We start from the raw sequence: 26,070 nt of genomic DNA, 5'->3' as shown, positions 1-26,070 counted from the left end.
TCTCCCCAGATTCATCTAGTGTGTATCACATGCGCACAACAACTGAGTCAAATCTAAATCACACATCACATTAAAAAAACGCATGAAGTGAAAAGATTGTTTTGGGAAGCTAATAAGAATAATCTTTACACACAAAGGAAAATATGCCCAATCAAATAGGACAGTAAGTGTCAAATTCTTTTTAGAAATGGGCTGAACAGTGCGTCTTAAACAGTCTCTGAAGGGAAATTGTGAGTCTCATTACTTCTCAGCAGAACAGCTAAAGAAAAAGAAAAACCAAGGAGGAAATAATAAGAAAAGTGGAACATTTTTTTGTTATGATTTTTAAAAACTAAGGAGTAAATATGGAGTTATGCAGAGGAACGCATTGTTGTTGTTTAAAACAACTTACTTTCTACTATAAATTAAAATAGAGTCTTATTTTAAAGTTATTGAGAGGAAAACTATTTTGTTGAAGCGTTATGTTCATCCTCATTCAGTCAAAACTGATCCTGTATTCATCCATTACTATTATCCAATATTTAATATCAGCAGTGGAGGGGCTGTGTCCGTAGCACCACTTATCCAACATACCTCCTCTTCACACGCACGAAGTTACACAATTATTTAAAGAACATCGGAGCGGGCTTGTGCGGTTTAACTTGAGGTATTAAAGTATTAAAATCTAGAAATGTCCGACAAATATTTCCCCCCGAGGAGACAAAGGTGTTCCGTGCTACGCAGGTTGTCCTTGCATGCAGACAAACAGGCAAACAGGCCCAGCTTTTTTTTCTAATGATCTCTCTCTTGCCAATTATTTGGCACAGACACGGCAACGGAACTTCATCGCATTGAAACACACAGACCTCGTTTTTCCCACTTAACAATGCGCCGTTAAAGCTGTGACCTATTTGAGCGAGCGCGCCCTGGGTGATGCCATTTTGTAGTTTGGTAACTTTGAAATGAACGTGGACGTTTCCTCTGTATACAGGCTATAGGCTATATGTGCGTGCAGCCGCACATCTGCAATGGAGTGCACAGCTGGAGGAGAATTGAAATTACTACAGAAATTAAGAGAAAACAATATATCCTGTGCGTAAACAGCTTTTGGAAAATATATCTATTTTGAAGGGGGAAAAAATGTCCTGAGTGAGAGGCCAAAATAGGAGGGGGTGGTGGGGTGTGAACAGTGTGTGGATGTCGGGAGGAATCCTCTTATCTCGGTAAAGAGGAGGGGACAATGTTTAATTTCGCTTATGAGACAGTTTTGCTGCTATAAATGGCAGGAATGAGGCAGCGTGGAAAAGGAAAATAATACCAATTTACAGAAAAAAATAGACACAAGGAGGGGTAGTTGGGACATTTTTTTAATCAGAGAAGAGGATGGCCTTTTGTAATATGTTTTCTCTTCAAAGTGCATTTTTCATTATAAAAAAAACATAGATGAGAGGCCTAGCCATGGCCTTTCACTTACTTAAGTGTTAAACATATTTTTAGCAGTTGCTTTTGGTCAGAAGTAGAAAATAAATGTATTAATATTTAACTCCCTGTTCTCACTGTGTTTACTTACCTGATGGGGCAATGACCCCTACCTATTTGTGTGTGTGTGTGTGTGTGAGAGAGAGAGAGAGAGAGAGAGAGAGAGAGAGAGAGAGAGAGAGAGAGAGAAAGAAGATGGAAACTGTGTTTGTGTGAGAAAGAAAATGTGTGCACAGAGAATGACGAGTGTGTGTGTGGGTGTGGGTGGGTATGTGTGTGCGTTTTTATCCCGGTCAGTCACCCTGAACTGTCCACAGTTTACTCAGTGCAGCTGAACACCGACATCCTAGAGTGACCCCACAACCCAAATACCAACAGTTGAGATTTTAAAATCAGCCACCCGCTGCTAATATTGAAGGATTTAACCAAAGAGCCAAACAGCACAACACACTTCATGTTGAGCAGATACTCTCATCCATAATGACTGTGCCCAAACAGGTTTCCCAGAGGAGGAAAGAGGGCAACACAGATGGTAGTCTTTGAAAATAAGCCATCACTTGTAAATACAGCTAGCTTTTGAACTGTTTCTCTCTTTGTGATTTACAAATATAACTGTAGTTATATTAAGTAACTAGAGACATTTGAGACATGATTTTTGAAATAAGAATCTCTTCAGATTTTGCAGACAATCTACAAAGTTTCTTTGTGGTAAAAAGAGGAACCGATTTTATCTTGTAAGTCTTAAACAGCTTTAGGCCGGTTCCTCATTTCTGTTTCAACCATATTCCATAGAAACACACGCACATAGCGTCAGTTACGTCAGAGTTATTCAGCACAGAGGGTTTGCGTGGGGGGCTTACACCTCTCATTGTCATCTGTATCACCTCCTGGCGTCAGACATATAAATTTGGGGCAAAAAGGAGGAAGTCTGAGTGAAGTTGTGGTTGGACACCTCCCATTTATTTCTTTTTGAAAAATGCACATGTGCGTCTGTTCACGTATTGACCCGCCTCTTTATTCTTTATGCATAGTTCAATGGTAAAAGAATTCAAGCCACAGTGAAGGATGCTGACAGGAAAATGGGTGATGAATTCTGTATAGTTCACATCTTGGAAGACTGTCGTTTGCTCGCTAGCCATGCCGGCAAACACAGATTGTTTGTCTTTTGGCCACAAAACACAAACATATTTCACCTGACGGATTTTGGTCCAGGCTGAGACACCTGTCAATCAAACACATGCACACCAAAGACAAGAAAGTAAATATTGAGATCTGAACTATGAGGAGGGGAAAACTATTTTTATTAACCTCAGACTTAAGTACAGCTGCATTTTTTATAGAAGTCGGCATCTAGCAGCCATTAGTGATGATTCATCTTCAGGTAGCTCTGCAGCGGCTTCAGCTACTGTTGCAACATTTCAACAACATTCCCTTCCTAATAATGCCCTAATGTCATCAAAAGTTCACTGTTTAAAAAGGTTGGCATGTCACATAAGGACATACATGTGGAGAGACACATGCACAATTTGTGTTTTTTACAAGAGCAAGTAAAATCTCTCTGGATCATCATGATGTTGAAAAAGGAGACAAAAAGGGAGTAATGACAATAGAAAGGCAGAGAGAGGGAATAATGATAGGCCTGCTACTGATGGAGGTCTGGACGTAAAGACAGATGGATGCAGAGGTTCCTCTGCTTTTTTTCCCATCTGAACCTCCTCTCTCTCTCCACTCTTTTTCGCTGTTTCTCTTTTTTTTTACCCCTTTCTCTCTTTCTCCTCTTTCTCTTTTCCGTCTACTCTCTCTCCATCAAGATGCCATTATTCAGGACATTAGCGAAGAAGAGCTAAAAGCTCTCACTGTCGAGGAGGGTCCCAGGGTCCTTTCTGAGAGCTGTGACGCAAACACACACGCACACATGCATGCACGCACACACACTTTTACTACAGAAGTACCTATAGTATAGGTGAAGAGGTAAGAGGTGGTAAAAAGGTCTTATTGCAGACATTACCAGGTATCTAGGCTCCCCTACTTTCCTCTGCGGCCAAAAACATGGACATTAGCTGACACAAAGAAAAATGAATAGTGCTCAATAAAGTAACATACAGCGCGTTGCACTGGGAGGACACCACGTCCCCATGGGGTTATTTATACTTTATGAACTTTAATACACATCATCTTCTCTCTTTGCTTGCTTTTCCTCAGTTTTTCTTTTCTTCTGCCACTCTCATAATGCTTTGAATAATCTCTATAAATTGTGCAAAATTACAGCTTATTGTGTGAAGTGGAGCAAGTGTATTGATGTGTACAGTGTTCTGGATAAAAGAGTTTTAAGCCTTGGTATTATATATTGCGTGAAAGTGTTGATGTAATTGTGATTCTTCTGATCAACTATAATGAAGCAATTGCATTTATTTATTCTTGAATTCGTTGTTGGCCATTTTTGTTAGGTAGCAAAAAAGATGCAATAATGGTGCCAAGCCAGTAGATGATTTGCTTCATAGTTGGCATCCTAACCCTCAAGCCATAGGGGAATGTAAGACTCCCTTTTGTGCTTCACCTGAATTGAATTAACACCACTATTAACACCATTACTACTTATTGTGGCTTCACCTTGTGTTAAAGAAAAACAAAACAAGTGTGTGATCAGCTGGATAAGCTCCAAAAATAAGACCGAAACTGTCATATTGTGTTGTTAAAATCGAAGTTCGCCTTTGCAGTGAAAGTCATTGTAAGGTCTAATACAATTTGTTTAATTAGCGTCATTACTTCCATGCTGAGCTGTTGCCTTAATTACATAAACTTGTGGACCTTTGACTCGGCCACTACAAACATTTAAGGCATCGGTACACTCCTTAAACTCCCTCCAGAAGAGACTTTCTGACAGTGTGAGAAATATTTAAATAATTTAGGCCTACTCCTCTCATCGTTGCCACATTAACACTTTTGCCTTCTGACATGGTGGGACGACACTTACAAGCAAGATCTTTTCAGGCATACCCCGATCTTTTAACCTGAAAGCCTCCATCAAGATAAGAGAGCATTATAGTGGGAAGCTGTATAAATCAAGCCAATTTTTCAATGGTGGTGGTAGAGCTAACATTAGGAGCAGTAAGAATGTAGTAGTTGTGATATTTTGAGTATAATAGTGCATGGACAGCAATAATGTGTATTTTATCAGTTGTAGTTGAAGTATATGTAGTCAGGTAATGTCCATGTTGGAGTAAATCGCCCACAAAAGCGCAACAACCTGTGAACCGTTGCAACTAGGCAGCGACTATCCTCTCCAGAAAACCTGATATGTCTTACACAATAACTCCGAGGCCTCTCTAACTTCATCTCTGCCATTCATTTCAGAACTTGGCTCTTCAACTTTTCCTAATTATTCAATTTCCTGAGCTCAGGGACTTGGAGGATTTTCATAATTCATCATCCTCCTTTCCTGTCTCTCTCTCTTTTTTTCCCCTCCCATCACAATTACTGTAGTACAAAACCATCAAAATTATTCATCTGTTCCCTTTTTTCAATTTACCATTCTTTCTGTCTGTTTTTCTTTCTTTTTATCAGTCCTATGGAGCTCTACACTGCTCATGTATTTATTCATGCTTTTCTGCCTCTGATGGGCGACATGGACGGAGCTGAATAGAGGTAGTGTGTATGTGTGTACGCTCGTGTGTGTGTGTGCATGTGGCTCCGCTATAGACCTCTTCTATTGTGCTGATTCTAAGAGAAGGTCTTAATCTAGCCACTGCCATTACCACTGCTGAGACCTCCGTCCTCCACTTCCCCTCTTGCCCTGATGTTGTGCCCAACCATGAAGGCCCTTCAGTGGGCTGGCTGGCAAGTCAGATCAGGGTCTTGGGTCTGGGGCTTGGCCTGGATCCCTGGTCCTCATCCTCCAGCACCGACGCCCCTTGCAGCCCCACAATGAAGCCTCCGTCCTGGCCTGACTTGGCCCCGAAGCCGCCTTCCTGGCTAGGGGCCTGGATGGAGGGATGGAGAGGGGGAAGAAAGCCTGTAGCTGGGTGTGCAGTGGAGTGAGGAGAGGTGGAGAGGCTAACAATGCTATCAGAGAGCTGGCGTCCGTCTCTCAAACACACACAAACACATAAACGCTGTGTTTGTTTTTTATTTATCACAGCTCTTCACACATAGATGACAACAAAGGAAGAAAGGGAGTGAAAAGAATAGAGAGGATCAGAAACAGAAAAAGGAAAGAGCAGAAAAGAGAGAAAAGTGGCAGAGAAAAAGACAGAAACAGAGCTGAAGGGCTGCTTTAAAAGATGGATAAGGGCAAACATTTAGTAGAAGCATAAACAGAAAAAGCTGGAGAAGAGTTCATTAGATAAATGTAAAGAGTGCTGAATATTGAAATACAAAAGTTAAAGCAGAAAAGAAGATACAACAGAGATGGAGAGTAGAGGAGAAATAGAAGGACACAAGTGAGTTGGAGAGGGATGTATAAAGAGAAAGACAGCAGTGTTTTCCACCAGTCTGTTGGCCGAAGCCTCAGTGACATTGTCAGGCCTTCTGGATCCCCATGGAAACAAAAATCAACATGTTTGCTTGAAATGCTTTCATTAATGCCTTGTAGCCGAGCCAAAAAAAGCACGACAAGGGACGAGGAGATGCCGAATAAAAAATCCTAACACAAATAATGCATACAAACAAAGGATAAAAAGACTGAAAAAAGAGCAAAAACAAACTTGGTAAAAAGCAGTTCTGTGGGGTTTTTTCTCTCTCTCGCTCTCTTTTTTTTTTTTTTTTTACATCTATTCATTGACCCGTGTCATTTTGTACACAATGTGACAGGCAGCGTTGAGGGGCAGACTTTCAGGATGTTGAGTAGCCATCACTTTGGGGATCAAACTATGCTCGGTGTAATAACGTTGCCATATTTGCATGGGGTATTATAATGATAGCCTTTGGCACGTTAGAATAAGCCTTGTACAGGGAAAGTAGCTTAAACAAACAGTTTGTTGACTTGATTTAATAAAAATCACAAAAGATAAAAAATGAATTAACTTCTGAGCATTATTTTACACCTGATGTACATTTTAATTTCACTTGCTACTATTTTGGCAGTATTTTTAAACAATAATATAATAGATATAGTGCTGTGATAAATTGATAAGTGCAAAATGCCTTAGACGACATAGACTGGAATATAATCAAGCAAGGAGAAAGTAGGACACGTGTGTGTGTCTACCGTCTCACACACACAGCTCTGGCATAACGACAATCAATTAAAGCTTCCGCTTCTCCTCTCCTTTAATTGAAATCGAATCACAGAGTTTTACCTCTGCGTCCCACCCCTTTAACTGAGCATGTAAGGAAACGCCTGGGGCTGTTCTAAAGCTGAGCCGTGCTCCCATTTAACCAACGAAGAAGTTTAAGGTAAAAGCATTGCAAGTAATAGGGTTGTTAGGGTATGAAACACACATACACACACACACACACACACACATACACACACACACACACACACACACCAAGAGGCATGCATGCACATGTGCACACATGAGCTAAAGTAACAGGGTAATTAAATGGTAAAGCTCAGTCTAGCTGAAGTAAACATGTCTAGAAGGAATATATTTAAGACCGTGACTTTTAACGATCACATAATCAGTATTTCTGAATCTCAACAATGTATTAAATGTAATTTATTTCCATATTTATTGTTGTAATGTTAGGTTTATTTATTACATTCTAAACAATGAGTTATATAATTTCTGTAATAATGTATTATTACACTGCTCATAATTAATGGATTTACTGACAGCATTATTTCATTGAGTCAAAGCCAGAGAATTGGAACTCTATTTGTGAATTAGAGGCTTGTTTTAAAGGACCAGTGTGTAAGATTTAGTGGTGTTTAGCAGAATGGACCTGTCAGGAATAGAATGTAATACTCAGAAGTTACCTTAGATTGAGCACTTGAGCTGGTCATCTTCTACAGAGGTTACCATGTGGCAACACTGTGTTTGGATCTTTATGCATCAAATTTTGATAGTGAAATGAGTCATTTTGCTGTCGTTACGTGATGCTCAAAACAATTTGACTTTTGTAGAGCCGCAACAGAGTTAGGCTACAGTGGAGTCTATGATGTCAGCACATGTTGAGTCATTCAAGTGCTTCCTTTATTTTTTACAGGTTTCTGCATTGTGGAAAAAGACTGAAGACATTGCTACCGTGATATAAAGCACATGAAATTATGTAACAAACAAAAATGTGTTAAACAAACCAATATATATTTAATATTTTAGATAATGTTTGCTTTGATGACCTGTTTTGGCACTGTTGAGAATATCTGAACCAGCTTCGTGAAGTAGTCACCTGGAAAGTCCGTGGAATTTCTTGCCTTCTTAATGTGATTGAGACCATTATGGTTATCAGCAAATAACCATAATCAACTACTGTATTAAAACATATTATTTAAATAATTGCTCTGCTAATTAACGAGAAACATCAGTCCAGCGTTACTTTAAGACATGAAGGTCAGTTAATGCAGAAAATTAAAGTACTTTGAAAGTCACATCACAAAAACCATCAAACACTACGATGAAACTGGCTCTCATGAAGAACGCCCCAGGAAGGAAAGACCAAGAGTTACCTTTGCTGCTGAAGATAAGTTCATTACAGTTACCACCCTCAGAAATTGCCAATTAACGGCATCTCAGATTAAAGCCAACATAAATGCTTCCCAGAATTCAAGTAGCAGACACATCTCAACATCAACTGTTCAGAGGAGACTGCATGAGTCAGGCCTTTATGGTGGAATTGCTGCAAGAAACAGTTACTGAGAATAGCTTGGGACACGAAACACAAGGAATGGGCGGATGGTATCTGCATATGTGTATTTTCCACTGTGAATCATGGAGGAGGAGGAGGTGTGATGGTGTGTGTGTGTGTGTGTGAGAGCATGGCACACACCAGCATAGCCACAACATTGTGCAGCGACACGCCATCCCATCTGGTTCGTGCTTTGTGGGCCCATCATTTGTTTTCCAACAGCACAATGACCCAAAACACACCTCCAGGCTACGTAAAGGCTGTTTCACCAAGAAGGAGATAAATGATGGACTGCTACATTAGATGGCCTGGCATCCACAATCAGCCTACCTAAACCTAAGATAAGAGATATGGTTTTGGACAATATGGGCCACAGAGTGAGGGAAATGCTTCCAACAAGTGCTCAGCATATGTGGGAACTCCTTCAAGACTGTTGGAAAACCGTCCCAGGTGACGACCTCATGAAACTGGCTGAGAGAGCGCCAAGAGTCTGCAAAGCTGTCATAAAAGCAAAAAGGTGGCTACCTTGAAGAATCTAAAATTTAAACCATGTTTTGCTTTGTATGCACTTTTTTCTCCCCACCTCTCTTACTTTACTACGTTATCCCATATGTCTCATTTGATCATTTTGATTCCTTCAGTATTAATCTATGATAATGTAAAAAATAATATAAATCATTGCTTTTTTGACATACTGGATCATTTTCCCTCTTTAGGCCACTAACAGTTATTTAAATGAAACCATCTGAGAAGTTTAAAGGGAAAATGTCTTTGGTTAAACTGCTAACATCTCATACATGAAACTTAACAAGGGCTACCAACCATTCAAGCAAAAAACATGCAAATGTAGTATATATTGCAAGCTCATTATGTTATTTAATTCAATCTGAAAACCATGTAACCAGTAACTACAGCTGTCAAATAAATGTTGCAGAATAAAAATACAGTATGTCCCTCTGAAATACAGTGATGTAGAAGTATACAATAGTTTTAACTTACTCAGCATAGTTTGCATATTTCTTTCTCTTTTTATTCATTTTATACAATGATTTCCTGTTTCTTGTTTCTTGCAAGTGTCCAAAGTGCTCCGGTCTCACTGGACATGCATGTGTTGTCATTGAGATTTCCCAACATGACATCAGGGCGTAGACTGATGAAGAGCAAAAAGGAAGGAATGGATGGATTGATGAGAGGGATGAAGAGCGGGAAGGTAGAAAAGTTGGCAGTATGTTTATATACTGTGTGTGTGCGTGTTTACATGGGTGAGGGACAAGACATTCAGTCGATGGTTGAGTAGAAAAAAGGGGAAAAAGGGATGGATAGACAGCATAAACACAAAGATGTGAAGACAAGTTGAAAAAGGTGGAATCATATGGATGGATAAGACAACATGAAAGAGTCAGAAATAAACAGGTAATCAGAAAGGGACAGGAAAAACGTAGATAAAGATGCAAAAAACCTCTTAAAAACGGAGGGATAGGAACAGGAATGGAGAGAGAGAAAACAAGCAAATGAAAGACAGAGACCCTCTGCCAAGCTGTGATTTCCCAGTAAGAGTTAGCTCTTCATCCGCTGGTGAACCGAGTCCTTCAGGAGAACAAAGCCACCTCATACCGCACTCGTTTATCGTACATTTTTCATCTCTCCTTTATTCCACATGCAAGAGAGCCCCCCCCCTCCCTTTTTCTCTTTCTCTCTGACTCAGTGGGATAACCCTCACAACCTCGCACCTCCCCTGCAGCTTCACACACACACACACACACACACACACACACACACTTTCTGTTGCATTGCCCTGCTCTCTCTCTTCCTTGATGTTTACACAGCTACCCTTTTTAGGACATTGAATTGACTTCCATTCAACCTAATCCAAACCCCCAGCTCAGTTCACACCTTACCCCTCACCTTAACCAAGACCTCAGAAATTACACTGTGCCTCATTAGAACTGGGCTTTGGTCCCCATGAGGACTACTGGTCCCAGCAAGGTCAGTGTTTATACTGGAAAAGGTCCCAATGAGGTAACAAAAACGCACACACACAGTATGTACACAGTCTTTGCCAGACACTGACGCATATCTCCACTCTCTCTGTCACCCTTCTTCAGTCTGACAATAATGGTAAACTGACTGCATTAACATAGCACCTTTCTAATCTTATCAACTACTCAGAGCACTTTACTATACATGCCAATATTCACCCATTCACACACACATTCATACACTGATGGCAGAAGCTGCCATGCAAGGTGCCAACCTGCTCATCAGGAGCGATACACCACTTCCTCTCCAAAGCGCCCCACAATGTTTCTGTGCTCACCCATTCACACACACACTCACACACCAATGGTGCAGCCATAAGGAGCAATTTGAGGTTTAGCATCTTGCCCAAGGACATGGAGTGGAGGAGCCAGGGAATCGAACCACCGACTTTCTGATTAGTAGACGACCCGCTCTACAGTGAACAATGAAAAAGCCTCTGAACCGCTTCAGTTTTTCTTGTAAAGCTGTTAGATCACACATGCTGTCCACATTTCTCGAAGATGACTTTTTATTTCATACATGGATAGAAGCTGCTCAGTGAACCATTACACGTTTTTTCAATCAATCCGTTGAATTAGCAGCTGTTGTGTAGAGCTTAATTAGTTGTTCGAAAAATAACTTAACAACCTTATGTCCAAAATGCTTTAAAACAAGAAAACAAATGTGTTTAAAATATAGAAGCCCACAGTGCAGCCTTGTCATATGATCTGTAACATATTGTACCACTTTTTGTTTTGTTTTAATGCAGTCTATTTACAAAAAGGAGATAACATCATATGTGACTATCCTAAGAACATGTTGTATCTACCAAACTTTTAAAGAACAGAAAAACTAAGAAAAAGCTGTAAAGAAACACTTATTTCTTATGTTAATTTGTAAATATTCAAAATAAACCAATGTGGATATATATTGTTTTCAATGGACACTGATGGAAGTCTTTAGTAAAAATGATGGACTGATCTATAACTGACAGACCCCTAAATTACAGTTGCATATATTAATGCAAAAGTAAAGTTCTAATAAATCACATTAGATATATTTAAAAAACTGCCAATTACAAAACATGTGTCACATTGTCATGTTGTTATCAACTGCATTCTACAGCATCCTTACTTTTCAAATCTGGTCCTATTAAAATATTTAGTTTTGTTTTATATTATTTGTGGAAATTTAAAACACATTTCAACACATGACAACATTAAAAAGCAAAATATGTAATGAATAATAGTGTAAAGGGTCTGTTGTAGGTTCTGATATTGGTGCACACAAGCTCACTGGTAATTAGAAAGAGCCATTGATAATGTTATTGATTATAGTCCTGCTGTGGCAAGTCAAGATCATACGATCAGACTTCATTCTAATACAACCCTGTTTAGCTGCTTCTATCATGTAATCTGACATGCAAGACAGATGTTTATGCTTCATTGTTCAAACAGTTTGTTTCACTCATTATATTACAAGAGAAGAGTATGAGGACTAACGGGTGCATTTGGCTGGAGTGTAAACTTCTCCAAATGGAATAGAGCAACATGGAGCCACATATTGTATGTTAGTTTTTGTTTTAATTTATTATCATCCATGCTTACTCCCACACACTGCAGAAAAAAAGAAAAGTCCTATTTTTAAAAACATAATCTAACACAACAAAATACTGTTTTTAGAAATGTTAAAAATGCCCCTGAAGCCTCATTACGGTCGGTCGTTAACCTTTTAAAGCAAACACAGTATAATTCAGTCTTTACACTTCTACTGCAGTACTTTTGGTTTTTTTTACGAGGGTGAAAAAAAAGGAAATCACTGTCTCTACATATAAACGTACAGCCACATGTGTGCCACTTCTTCATGCAAAAGAAATCTAAAGCTCATCAGACCTGCTTTGCTTAACTTACAGTTGCTGATGCTATGATTAGATGATTTGTGGGAGGGTTTTTAGCAAACAATCCTCAACATCCGGGCAAAATCCATCTACTGATAAAAGATTGTGTGATAGCATTTTTTTGAAGCACAAGAAAAGCTAGAATTGAAGTTATGGTCACATTAATTGCTGTTTTCAAGGTCAAGAATGGACTATAAACCCTTATCTTTATGATTACAATAGACTTTTAAAATAGGGACATCATGCTGGGAAATGCTTGAGATCCTTTTAGATGGTTGACAGTATTAGTGAGTATTAGATGCACAGGGCCCTGCTGTGAAAATCACACATTCATTCATAGTTAATATAGTGCTGATTGACATTTACAGCAGTATTTTCTGAGATCTTCTGGCACTCACCGGCTCGCTTATCAACATTTTGCCTCTTGTGAGAATAACCGGAGAGATGTTCAGAGATAAGTTTTGTCAGTACCCCCTGCCTGCCCCTCCTGCCTGCACCTCAGTCCACCTCTCTCCCCGGTGCGGGTCAAGAGGCGGTGTGCTGACTCCGCCACCTGCTGTCTGATAGCACATAAACAAACCAAACACTTATTTCCTCCTGAGCCGTACCCCGCAATCACTGCACCAGTAAAACCTCACACTCCATTTACCTTCAGTGCAGGTGACTGCCTGGGCACTGTGTGTGTGTGTGTGTGTGTGTGTGTGTGTGTGTGTGTGTGTGTGTGTTTGTGTGTGTATCTCAGTGTGTATGTGTGTCTGTGCAAAGTGAGAGTGGTAGGACTTGGAGAGTTGGAAAGATAAATGGAAAAAATGCTGGAAGAAGTGAAAGAAGAGAAGAAAAGCTAGGAACGGAACCAAAAAAGTAGTGATAAATAGAGATATTAAATAAGTAAAAGAGAGATAAAGGATAAAAAGAAATGAGATTTATGCCCAAGAGTTCTGTATGTGGACATTCCTTGTTTTTCATAGTTTTGGCTCCTGACTTTCTGGAGAATCTTAAAACTCACAATGCACACAATGATATTTGTTGCAACAGTTTTGGGGAGAAAGCTTTCCTGTTTCAACACATAAACCCCTTTATGCTTAAAAGGAGAGTCCCTGAAAGAAGGATTTCACCAGTTTAGTGTGGAAGAACTGGCCTGGCTCAAGCAGAGTCTGTCATTTTAGAAAATTATTGATCCATTAATACGATTTGACGACTTATAGTAGCAATGTGATGTCTGCTATGTGAGCTCTGATTGACAGTTGTGATCGACAGTTTCCTCACCTACTGCTCTCCCCAGCTCCTGGAATGCGTTGGACTATTGTAACAATATTTCTTGATTACGATACTGCATATTTCCAGAGCTTGATAGGTGACAACCCACCTTCCTTTTTTTGGAAAGTCCTGGCTCCAAACTGACAAGATGGCACTGACCATTAGCTGCAACTCTGGGCTTCAAACCCACTCAAACTCCGCCAACAAGTGCTCGGCATATGTGGGAACTCCTTTAAGACTGTTGGAAAACCGTCCCAGGTGACGACCTCATGAGGCTGGATGAGAAAATGCCAAGAGTGTGCAAACCTGTCATAAAAGCAGAAAGTGGCTACTTTAAAGAATTCCTTATCTATATTGTAGAATATAAAAATAAAGAAATAAAGAAAAAAAAAACATTATACATATGTCAAGGTAGGTAGAAACAGAGCGACAGAGAGCGAGAGATGGCGCCGTATCGGAGCGTTATCACCGAGATGGCTTGACCTGCCGCTCACCCCCCATCTTGTTTGTGTACTGGTTTATTTGTTAGAAACAACAACAACAACAACAGCAACCAGCCTCTGTAATTATTCCTTAGTGCTGCTTCACTCACTGTAATTATACACCCATACAGTGTGTGTGTTTCACACATGTATCCTTGTGTGTCGTTAGATGCGAACGTGGAATACTTGTGTTTGTGTTGATCTGTGTACAGGGTTGTGTGTCTGTGTGTGTGTATGTGTGTGTGTATGTGTGTGTGTATGTGTGTCAACAACAATTACACACCCATATTGGCCGGAAACAGAAAGAGAGAGGAAGAGAGGGGGATGAAGGGACAACAAGCTGAGGTCTTTGTTGCTAAATGACAGTGATTCACCATCAGGCCACCCATTTAGTTTAAGTGTGCTGCTCATTTGCTGTGTGTGTGTGTGTGTGTGTGTGTGTGTGTGTGTGTGTGTGTGTGTGTGTGTGTGTGTGTGTGTGTGTGTGTGTGTATAGAGAAAGAGGGAATGAGGATGTAACAGACATCGATGAAGAGAGGGATCAGGGCAATGCTACAGAAAGTGTGTGTGTGTGTGTGTGTCTATGTGTGTGCGCGCTCCCTCTCTCTTCCTCCCCTCTCAGTGTCATTCAAGAACTGGCAATACACCAAACACTCTGTGTGTTAAAAGGTGTGTGTCTCGTCATTTGTGTGTATCCCTCTGCAAGTGCGTGGAAACATGCATAAATATATGTGTGTGCATGTGTATAGAAGCATCTGTATTTCTGGTTTGTGCAAGCATCTGTTGGTGTGTGTGTGAGAGTGTGTGTGTGTCTGTTTGGGCCTTTGTAAGTGATAGTTAGCTTGCGCCCTCTCCTTGTCGCTCCTCTCATGCAGAAATTTGTCAGTTTTTGGTTCGTCTGATTTTTAATCTGGCATGTAACCGCTCTCGTTTGGAGGGAACGTTTAAACTCTACTTTGAGCCGCTTTCAGGAAATGTTTGCCATTTTTCTGCAGTTTTAGCTGAATTGAAGGTTTACCTCGTCCTTTGTAAGGGTTGCAGATTCACCACACATCTCTGAAAACAACTTTTTCTCACAGCTCATGTAAAATCACACTCAGGAGAGAATTCAGAATAATGATTGTTTCAAGCATCTGATTGAAATGAACATCAATCTTATTAAGACATATGTACATATGTTTTGTGTTTTTTATTGTTTATTGTTACACACACACACACACACACACACACACACACACACACACACAGTCAAAGACCATGCCAAATGATGATATTCATTTCTGAGGTGACTAAGAAGGTTTTTCAAGGATTATTTCCTATCAGATACTTACATTTCTTCACATGGGAGAGTCATAAATCAGATCAAAACAAACTACAGTATATACCTCGAATTGAACTAGTACAGGCAAATTTTAAGTCTGTGGAAGTTACTTATACTGTAATTAACAGCAGCAGATGGTTTCTTCTGAGGGTGACGAATCCAGCTGCATTGATTCTTGAGTATAAACCAGAAAAAATGGCTCAAAAGGAGTGTTTGAAACTTTAATTTAATGTAATCATGTAAGAATTCAAAGTTTCAGTAAATGTCTTTTATTATTAAGCAATTCTCAATGATCATCCTCGCAGTTCCTTTTTCCTCAGCTAAAATCTGCTGAGATGTTTCCTTGCCCTCTTCCAGCTGAGTCTTATCTATTATTAACGTCTGAACATGGTCTCTAAGGATCTGCATCCATTATTAATGCCTGACAATCTCTGTCTTTCTCTCGCAGGATCTCCTTCTGTCTAATCCTTCTCATCATCCCTCCTCCGATCCTTCGTCCCAACTTCTGTGCGATGGACCGTCTGGAGAAAAGCTAATAACAGGTGTGTCCTCCTCCCTACTCATGATATCTCTTCCTCCTTATCCTCCTCTCCCCTCCTCCCATCTTCAATCTGTCTGTGATTTCTTCTGGGTCACCAGGGGTTTTTACAAGGTGTTAAATGCGCTAAATGCGTGTGTGAGCGTGTGTGTGCGCCACCTGCGTAAGGTGGCACTTTGGCAACCTGCTAAACATGTGTGTGTGTTTGTATTAATGATGTATGAAGGCTTGTCTAACTCCTTGAGACAATTAACTTGCATATGCACACACACACACACACACACACACACACACACACACACACACAGACAGTAACACACACCATCTACTCGCACTTTGTCTGTCATGTGTGTTTACTTACACCTGCACATTGCCGTGCTTTCACTCCACATCTGTCCACCACACACACACACTCACATAAAGCACCAATATCTGCATTTGATGGGCTCATTTTTAAGTGCTGTGTAATGTTTTAACACTAAAAATATTATCACCATAATTTAAGACAAAAGCATAATTAAAATGTAGATATTAAGGAGTGTATATCTAAACAAGCCTCTCAGTTGCATCTTATACTGTATGGATTTTGTGTGAAATCTGCTTGATGACTCAAGAGAGGACAGACTGAGCAAAAATCTATCAGCTTGTTACTGTGTTAGAGGTCATAAAAATCCCAAAAATACACTTTTATATAGAACCACGCTTGCCACAGCTCCGGCTCCCCATTACTTTTAAACTACCTGCTTTTAAACTGGTGATCAGATCATAGTGAGCAAATGAATTACTGACTAATGTTTGTCATATTGAATGTGAGTTGTACGACATTGAAAGTGAGTGAAAGCATCACAGAGAGCTCTTGCTGTTCAGGCGTTGTATATTAACATCAAAGCCGGTGGAGAGTTTTCATATTTTCATAAAGACATTAATGAATTTCAAAGGTTTATTAATTACATATTTCACTTTAGAATTGTAAATCACCTTCACATCAGAATCATGTAGCCCAGCCAGTTATTTTGTCTTTTTGTCCCAACACATTTCTTGTAAAAAAATGTTTCTGCTGAAAATGAACCACACACCTGCAGTAAAGTTAAAAAATCAGATAAGAAAATGTAAATTAAGTATTAAGAGAGTATGTGTACAGGAGGTGTGTGTGTGTGTGTGTGTGTGTGTGTGTGTGTGCGTGCGTGCGTGCGTGCGTGCGTGTGTGTGTGTGTGGCAGGAACAGACGGTGCTGTGGCCTTTTATTGGCACGTGAGTGTACTCAGGTGCAAGGATGTGTGTGTGTGTGTGGTGTCAGATATTCTTTCCTCAGGTGCATCCAGGAGGGGAGTGCTGGGTGTTGTCTTTTGGCAGGAGCTTGTATGTATGTGTGTATGTGTGTGTGTGAGTGTGTACATGTGTGTGTGTGTGTGTAGTCCTGGATCATCTTCCTGAGAGACGAGAGTCTGTTATTACTGTTGTAGGGAGACTCTTGCCAGCCACAGAAGAATCAGGCATTCATCTTTTAACAAACACACACACACACACACACACACACACACACACACACACACACGCGCACACATCAGTCTTTGCCAGACACACTGATGGACACACTCACATGGATAAACACATACAGCCATGAACACACATCCACATTCTCTCTGGAAACAATAATTAATGAAAATGTGATTCTAACAGGTTGTGTAGACTCAGCGCTATAATTTCTACATCTGCTTTCACCTTAGAAGTTGAACATGTGCTAATTCATCACAACATTTCCAGCTGTGACAAACTGCTTAGTCAGTACATTATTGTCAAATCAAGACCACATTGCTTCTTGAACAACGCAAGTCTTTGTTTCCTGCTGACGAGAGATTACTTCTGATTGTTTAACCTTGTAGATGATTAATTACATGTTGGGCTGCCAGACTGCTCTGACTTTTTTAAATGACCTCAGTGGAAAAATGGGCAAATCTATTTATATATATATATATATATATATATATATATATATTGTATGTTCATTGTTGTGTATCTTTTTTTAAAGTAGTTTCACATAGTTTGAGCATCAAGTGTAACAGTATGTGGTAAAAGGTTAAAAATCAGTCTCAAACTCAGAAATGTGACTCATTTTAAGGTGCAGCAAGGAGCCCTCATTTTAGTAAGCACAAAGTATGCTGGCTGTTGTTAACACTCTCTCAATATTTTCTCATATCTTCCTCTCCTGTGTCTTGAACCGATGCTGATGGTCTCCCGCTTCTTAACAGATTCTTGTAATAAAACACAGTTCTTGGATTTTAATTAGAACTCAATCTGCGTCTGTATCCCCGTGAACTTCATAAATGCCACATATTCAACAAATAACAATTAGGCTTAATTAAGATGATTAAAAACTCCCATCTAATCCGTCAACACACCGTGTTTATATCTTACGCCGCGCGCAAGTGTGTATGTGTGTTTCTCCTCTTCACGCTTGACAAATCAAGATCACTGTATAATGACTGCATAACGAGCGCGTCCTTAAGACACGCACCCACACACACACACACACACACACACACACATTCATATTCACAAACAAACACGTCCTTAAGACAGACGAAGCTTATCAATAGCCGTTAATTAAATTCTTGTGCGTATTAATGAAAGACTTGGAATTGCTGTTTACGGTGCTGGGTAAGTGTGTGCATGTCCTGTGCTTGTTTGTTTGCTTTAATGAAAATATTTCACCTTGTAACAGTTTTGTTTGTGGGGAGTGTTTGTGCGTACGAGTACGTGCGTAATGTCTGTACATACAATATCTCGACTGTTTTCTACCTCTAAGTAAATGGCAAACAATGGACAATTCTGACAAGAGGAAGAAAATATGAGCATCATGGATGAGTGATTAGGAAAAAGACAAAAACGACAAGTGCTCGAGAAGAAAATATCAAGGAACACAACAAAACAGTAAATTAATTAAATAACTTGTTTTATAAACTAATTTAATTTCCTCACCTTTTTCTATGAGGCTTGCTTTTTCAAATGTATGTATAATTAATGTTTATGTATGTATAAGACTTGCCATTCTGCTCCATTTCATAATGTAGAGGAGGTGGTCAAAGAGATAGATGAGAGAATATTATAGTGTAGCTGTGATAACCACCTTCCACCTATTACACTGTAAAAGCTGTGATGCTAAAGTATTTTTAAGCTGCAAATTGCCATGATGTCATTCATATTTAACTTAGATTTTAATTTAACACCGTTATTGAGAACTATCTATGCATGGCTAATATGAAAGGTGTGGATTACTCATGAATTTGTACCTGCTGCGAGAGAAGAAAATAGTTGAATATGATAAGTTATTTTAAGCGCCACTTCAGAACAAATCTAATGATAACCACCACAAATGCAATTCCAGTTACCTCAATTTGTGCTGGCATGGTTGTGGAAACCCAGGCAAATAAAATCGCAGCTATCTGCATGGAGTGAAATTCATTTATTGGACAAGCCCTTTAGATTAATCCTATATGAATATGATTGCTTTTCCTCTTTCTTTGAGTCTGCAGTCAAGGTTTAAACTCCAAGGCCAGTCCAATACAAAGTATATGAAAGAGCCACTGATGAAACATTCTTGTTTTGTTGAATAAAGATCATGATCTTTCATTTCATGGTCTACATTTCCTCAAACATTGCAAAAATTTGAACCCCGTCCTTGCAAAAATATTTGAATCAATTTAAAGTGACTATTGATATCTAATAATATTGTCCAAAAAAAAAAAGAAAAAAAAGTAGCTTTCAGGCTGCAAAAGCCACCAGTTACCTGAGTACTTTTTCCATTGATCAAAACACATCATTTGAATTGTGCCTCTCTGCAGAGTACTGATCAAGCACTTGTTTTTATGTCTGCATGCCGGTGACAGCTGTAGCTAGAGGCGCTCTGTTTCTGGATTGTCCGTCTCATTCTTGTGAACATTATATCTTAGGAATGCCTGGATAGAATTTTTTGGACTCGAGGATGAACTGATTAGAATTTGGTGGTTAAAGGTCAAAGATCAAGGTCACTGTTTCACGTTGTTGTTTTTAGCTCTAACTAAAGAATACATACTCTACGTTTCACACAAATGTTGAATAGGCTAAATTGATGAAATGATAATGTTTCATATCCAAAAAGTCAAATGTTAGCTTCACTGTGAAGGCACAATTTTCTGGCCAATATTTGACACTAGAACTCAGGAACAGAAGGGAAGATTGTGACCGTATTTCACATTTGGTCAGATACTGAATTGGTGACACTAATTTTGGGTGCCCACCTCGTCTCACCTCTTCTGTGCCGCTGGGTTGAAGATGTGTGTGAAGCATCCATATTTTAGAACTTGTAGCTTCTTTGCAGCCTCATATCTGAAGCATCGTCTACTGTAACATGACTAGACTTAGAGATCTATCAGAATCAGACTTATTTGACAAGCATGTGAACATAAACGAGGAAAATACACTTAATATATTTGACTTAATTCCTTCAAAGTCTTCAGTACCAATATTATATAAGTCTGGACAGACACAAATGTAACCTGCAACTAGATGCATACAACCATACCAGGAGGTATTTCTAGTATGGATCTAGTTTGGTCACCTGTTGAGAATATCTAAAGAGCAGAAATGATGCAAAGAGAAACAGTGACTTGGAGAGGAAGCAAATGTGGCAACTCTCACAATCCTCTCATCTCCTTCTCTCCTGCGTCATTCTGTCTCATCCCTTCGTATCTCTTCTTTCACCGCTCAGCGCCATCTGTTCATCTTTAGCCGAGAAGGAGCTCACTTTCCTCTCTGGCTCCCTTCTACTCTCTCTTTTAAACTCATTCTCTGACACTGTGACCTGGCCCTGTGCCCTTGGCTCTAATTTATTAGAAAGTGAGAGCTTTTCTTCTTTTTTTTTCAAATCCTCATTCTTAATGGCTTTGGGACCACTTCGGTATAGATGCAGATGGAGAGTGTAATGTGATAGTTATTGTAATGTGGGAAAAAATGGAAAATCTTAGAGAGAAAGCTGTTTTCAAATAATGTTTAACATTTTCTTGTAATTCTTTTTTTATATGAACAGAAACATAAAACCTTTCCTTCTAACCCTTTGTACACATCTCTTTCATTATATCTTCCTATCTTCGGTTTTCTCCCTGTTCATCCAGATTAACTCCCTCCTCCTCCTGTCTTCTCCTCCCTGTAATATTCCCTGCCTTCCCCTCCATTTCCCATCCACCCTGCTCCATCTCAGGGGCATATGTCAAGAGGAAGTAAGCATCTGCTCCTTGAGTGGGATTTTTTTTGTCCTCCGCTCTGCCATTCTGTGCCAGAAGTCCGTCAGTCACACAGCGGCAGTATGGTCATGTACTCTCTGGCGAAGAAGTGGGACATGGACCCAGGAGGGAGGCTCTGGTTGTGATTTTCATTTTTGGTCTCTTTCTCAGAAGATTTCTGTGTAGCAGAGCTCAGTATGAGAGAACGACAGAGCTGCACCTGGTGGTGAATGTAATATAAGGTGAAAGAAAAGAACTGAAAATGAAGTGAGGAATGCAGGCATAGAGAATAAAAGGCCTGAGTAAAAGTGTTTGTTGATGGCAAGGATGAATTATATGAAGGCAGACTCTCAAAAGTGAAGGCCAAGTGAAGCATTATGTTGAAGAGTCTAGTGTGAAGCAGGTGAAAAGACTTGAGACATTTAGGAGAAGCTGGTAGTTGAAGTTTTCCTTTTTTTTCTCCCTCTTGCCTGCATGGTGTGATCAAAATGAAGGAAGCATTCACTTCATCCTCATCGTTATTGTTACTATTCTACAGAACGTCATCACCAAATAAACCCCAGACTTGCATGGGTTCAAAGGTGATAAAGATTTATCCTAATTGGTTCCTGATTTCTTTATATTATTTGGTAGATACTGTCTAAATAACAGAGCATGTATGTGTACTGACCTTGACATGCGTGCTTCAGTGCCTGACAATGTCAGTGTCTTCACCATAGCTAACTGTGAAACACACACACTGACCGCCGCCATGAGCACCTACTGGCCTGCCAATACATGGACAAACACCAACTAACAAGATACAGGACTCAGAAATATATACATGTAGCAACACACACAGTGAATAGCTGCATACACGTAATGCACGAAGACAATAATGATCTCAGTTTACAGTAAACCTCCTGCAGAGAGAACACATCATGAAATGCCTGTAATAATAGAAAGTGAAGAGAAAAATGTGGAGGAAATGCAAATAAGATGATAATAGTGCACCATTGTCCCCATTGGTTAAACTACATATTCACTGCTAATGGTGTTTTAAAAATCTAATTTTTACCTTGATTTCTGTGCCATTGTTCAGTTTTTAAAAAAGATTGTCATCTTTTTTTATTGAACAAACACTGATACATTTATAGTTGTTTTTTTTTAAAAATTATAAAATAGAAAACAAAAATAATGAGCACTAAGTATATTCAAATAACACACATTGCCACACACCTACACACATGGCATACACTTTTAAGACCTCTTCGCTCTCCAATTTACTGGAAGAATAAACAGTGAGGGAAAAGAAAAGAGTAAATGTGTCATTAATAAAAAAAAGAAAGACGAGCTAATTGTGTTGCATGCTCTGGAAAAATCAAAAATCCATTAGAGAGGGGGGGAAAGGACACTGAACATGGCTTTTTGAAAAACAAATGATGTCTCACAAAAGAAGAAACCTTTTACCTTTAATTTGGCCCTATATCCTCGATTTAAGATGGTCGTCTTGTGTGCGTGTGTTTCTGTGTGTGTGTATGTTATTGTTGTGCTCTGCTTAATGCATGCCAATGAGTCACACAAGAGGCAACTTTATCTAATCTCCATAAATGGCCATACAGTTCAGGAAGGTCACCCACACACTCACACACACACACAAGCCGCCACGAGAGAGCATAAGGAGACGGTAATTCAGAGAAATTAGAAGAAAATGATGGAGAGGACTAGTGGAAGTAAAGCGAAATGAGAGCAACTGAATGGAGTCCAGGGTGAAACAATTAGCTCTGTCATTTAGTGTTTGCTCTGCTTTACCAGCTCTGAAAGGTCAGTGCACTGCTACAAAAAAAGAAGTCGTTTTTGTAGGTGGACACATCTTAAAGATTCTCTTTCTTCACGATTTGACATGTGAGTGCAATCTGAAGTGCATCATTATTTTCAAATAATAAAAAATAAAATGTCTCACAAATTTTTTCACTGCAAAATATATTCTTAAAATGTAGTTTTCAAATATATTAGATCAAATTGATAGTTGATATTTCCCTTTTATGCTTGGGAAGAGCACCTGTAATAGATCCAGACTCTAGTTTATAGTTAGTTGAACCAGCCCTGCAAACCACACAGGTGTAACTAGTTTGGCCACCACTAAAGGGCAAAGTCCAAATGGAGGCATAAGTTCTCCATCAGTAACAGGTGTAACAAAGGTCTGCTAACCATGTAGAATGGGGGGAACTATTTTTCCCTGACTACTCTGCCATTTTACCCTTTTTTCCCCACAATAAAAATACACTTTTATCATCATTGTGTTTTTATCCTTGATTATTAAATTGTATGTCAGGACTGTGTGACTGCAGTCTTGCATGTACTTGTTATTGTCAAATAAATATAACTGGTTAAAGTTATGATATTAGATATAAATATAAAAGTCATCAGCATAAAATAAGAGAAACATTTAATTGCATGTGTTGTGCTGCCATGTCTTTATTTGGCCTGTCAGGTGTCACTTATAGTATCAAAAATTGCTGCACTAGTTTGGAATTGTTGTTTGTCTACAATGGAGTAATAACCCACGTCTAGAAAATTTGAACCAATCTGGACAACCCAACTCCAAATATCCATATTTATCATCAGCAGTGGATGGAAAGGCACAAATTCAAGTGTACATTTAAGCTATATTTGGACAGAAACTTAGAACTATTGCTGGAAAAAGATCTGTACTGTAGTTGATAAGAGCTCTGGCCATTGGCAATAGTTTCATTAGTTGATTGCGGCTGATTGTGCAGTTTAAGAAACTCTGTGTGTATTACTTTACTGTGCATAAAGTCTCTTACAGTGTTGGAATTCATCATCATATAGTCAGTTATATATCCAGTTTCTTGGGAATGACCCTTTTAGGAGTAAACGTCATGGTCAGGTACAACCGCACTGACAGGTGAGCTCATTTGGGAATTATGTAAAATGAAATAGGGCTTAATTTTCATTTTGTTCATCATCTGTCATGTGTGTGTGTGTGAACGTGCACATGCAGACGCTCTTGGCATTGCTTTGATGCTTTCGCAAAGATCTTTCCATTTTATTCTCTTATTATAAGAGAGGTAATTTCTCTCTGTAAAGCCTTCACCACCATCCGTTTTTGATTTCCTCTTCCTTTTTTTAATACTTTGTTTTTGATCCCAGCATGAAACCTGGTTAGAGGGGTCTCAGGGGTGGGTCATTCCTTTGTGTGTGTGTGTGTGTGTGTGTGTGTGTGTGTGTGTGTGCGCCCGTGTGTGCGTGCGTGTGTGTGTATGTGTTTGTGTGTGCACATGTGATGTTGGCATTACCCGGTGTCTCTTTGAGGCCATCTGGAGTCGGCACATGTGGGAAAACCTAGTGTTATAGCTCTGAATGTGAATGTGGCGGTGTGTGTATGTGTGTGTGTCACATTGACATGCCCACACATTTGTAATAGATGACACCACAGTTCATTTTAAACCCCCTTACACCCCCAACTGTGAACAAAAAACAGTAATTAATGATGGCAATGTGATATCTCTACCTTCATATATCCGTATCACACATCCACACATTCACACACATCTGTATCTTTGTTTTTTGTAGTTTCTGTGCCAGTAGTTGATCTCTGAACTTTCAGCTAAAACTGTGGTGACTCACAACTTAATAATGTCCCATTCACTCTCTGGGTGTGTTCACATGTACGTCCTGGTGTTGAGGATTAAAGTCTATTGTGTTGTCAGGGTTTGGGTTTGGTTAGATGTAGATTAACGACTGGATCAACCTTGATAAAGAGTTACAGATGGCTCCAAATATTTTACGGTTATGGCTAGCAGTTGGCAAATTACCGTAGCCTCTGGGATTTTACACAAGCATCTCACGAGTGAATTAATACCCCATTTGATTAAACCATATCTAATAATACAATTGTATGTACACGCTTTTATATACAGTAAAATATAAATTCCTTTTGTTTTTGTATTTGCATCCTCTGTCCCAAATATAAGAGGATGATGGTTTCTGGAAATTCTGAGTGAAAAAGTGTGGGCTGGAGTATCGATGTATGACAGGTTCTTCAGGAAGCAAATTTCCTCAGCCCTAAAAGTGTTTAAGAAGTTTGTTTTAAGCTACAGAAGTTTCGGATGATTCATGTTAAGTGATTTAATACTATAGAAGACATGAATGAAACAAGAATCGGATCAGGAACTGATTCTTTTCTTCCCATCTAAAAAAGGGCGAGTTATGTCATAATTAGGGATGTCTAATATTTAGGCTCATACCATAAATGAGTACATTATAAAGAAAGGCTCATTTTGTCATGTTTAAGTCTTGCCTCAGGAGATGTATCCTGTGAATCCCACCAAATGATTTTCTTCCATGTGTCCACACATTTCCTTGCAGATACTAAGAGCGCCTCTGGCATTCCCTCAAAGCCATTTAAAAATAAACAAAATCAAAGTTTAATTTTATTTAAACAGATATAAATGCCTCAGAAGACAAGGAGGGACTTGTAGGTAGACAGAGGGGAGCAGATTCATAGGAGATTGTCGTGGATAAAGTGAGAACATGTCGAAGTGAGGGATAGATGACATGGAGGATTATTTAGGTGTGAACCTGGCTGCCAAATGGAGTGAATAATAGATGTGAGGGAGCGAAGGATAAAAAGAGGAGAGGAGGAAAAGGGAGGGATGGATGGATGGATACATGACAGGGATGAAAATGTGCCCCTCCTGTTCTCTCTCACCACCCAGCTCTCTATTTATCTCATTTTCCTTGTGATGAAGGATTTACACGGAAACGGCTTACGTACCTGGCATGAAGTTGGGAAAAACTTCAACATTTTTAGCTCCCATATCGACATCAGTCACTGACAGTTTTCCAATACAGTTGCATTTAAATAATCAGGCACTTAATCTATACATTATCATATTTGATTTACAATGAGTGAAAATTGCCACCCCCCTTTTCATGGCTTCTTTTAAGTCCCAGCACCAGACAAAGCAGTTACACCCTTTTTATCATAACCACATGGGAACTTTTGTGCTGTTGTGCAGAGCATTATTTATGTGACAACAAGAAGA

At 39.4% G+C, this 26,070-nt stretch overlaps 1 protein-coding gene across 1 annotated transcript in view; it reads left to right on the top strand.

Moving 5' to 3' along the window:
- ccdc28a (coiled-coil domain containing 28A) overlaps positions 1 to 26,070 on the top strand; it is a 114,925-nt gene that overhangs the window by 1,457 nt on the left and 87,398 nt on the right. The window contains exon 2 of the mRNA XM_053314729.1: positions 15,672 to 15,765. The gene's annotated coding sequence lies outside the window, so the exon portion shown is untranslated. The remainder of the gene's footprint in view (positions 1 to 15,671; positions 15,766 to 26,070) is intronic.

This window comes from Scomber japonicus, chromosome 24 (assembly GCF_027409825.1).
Source record: "Scomber japonicus isolate fScoJap1 chromosome 24, fScoJap1.pri, whole genome shotgun sequence".
Classification (NCBI taxonomy): Eukaryota; Metazoa; Chordata; class Actinopteri; order Scombriformes; family Scombridae; genus Scomber; species Scomber japonicus.
The sequence above is the reverse complement of the archived record's forward strand: the minus strand, read 5'-3'. Positions and strand labels throughout refer to the sequence as shown.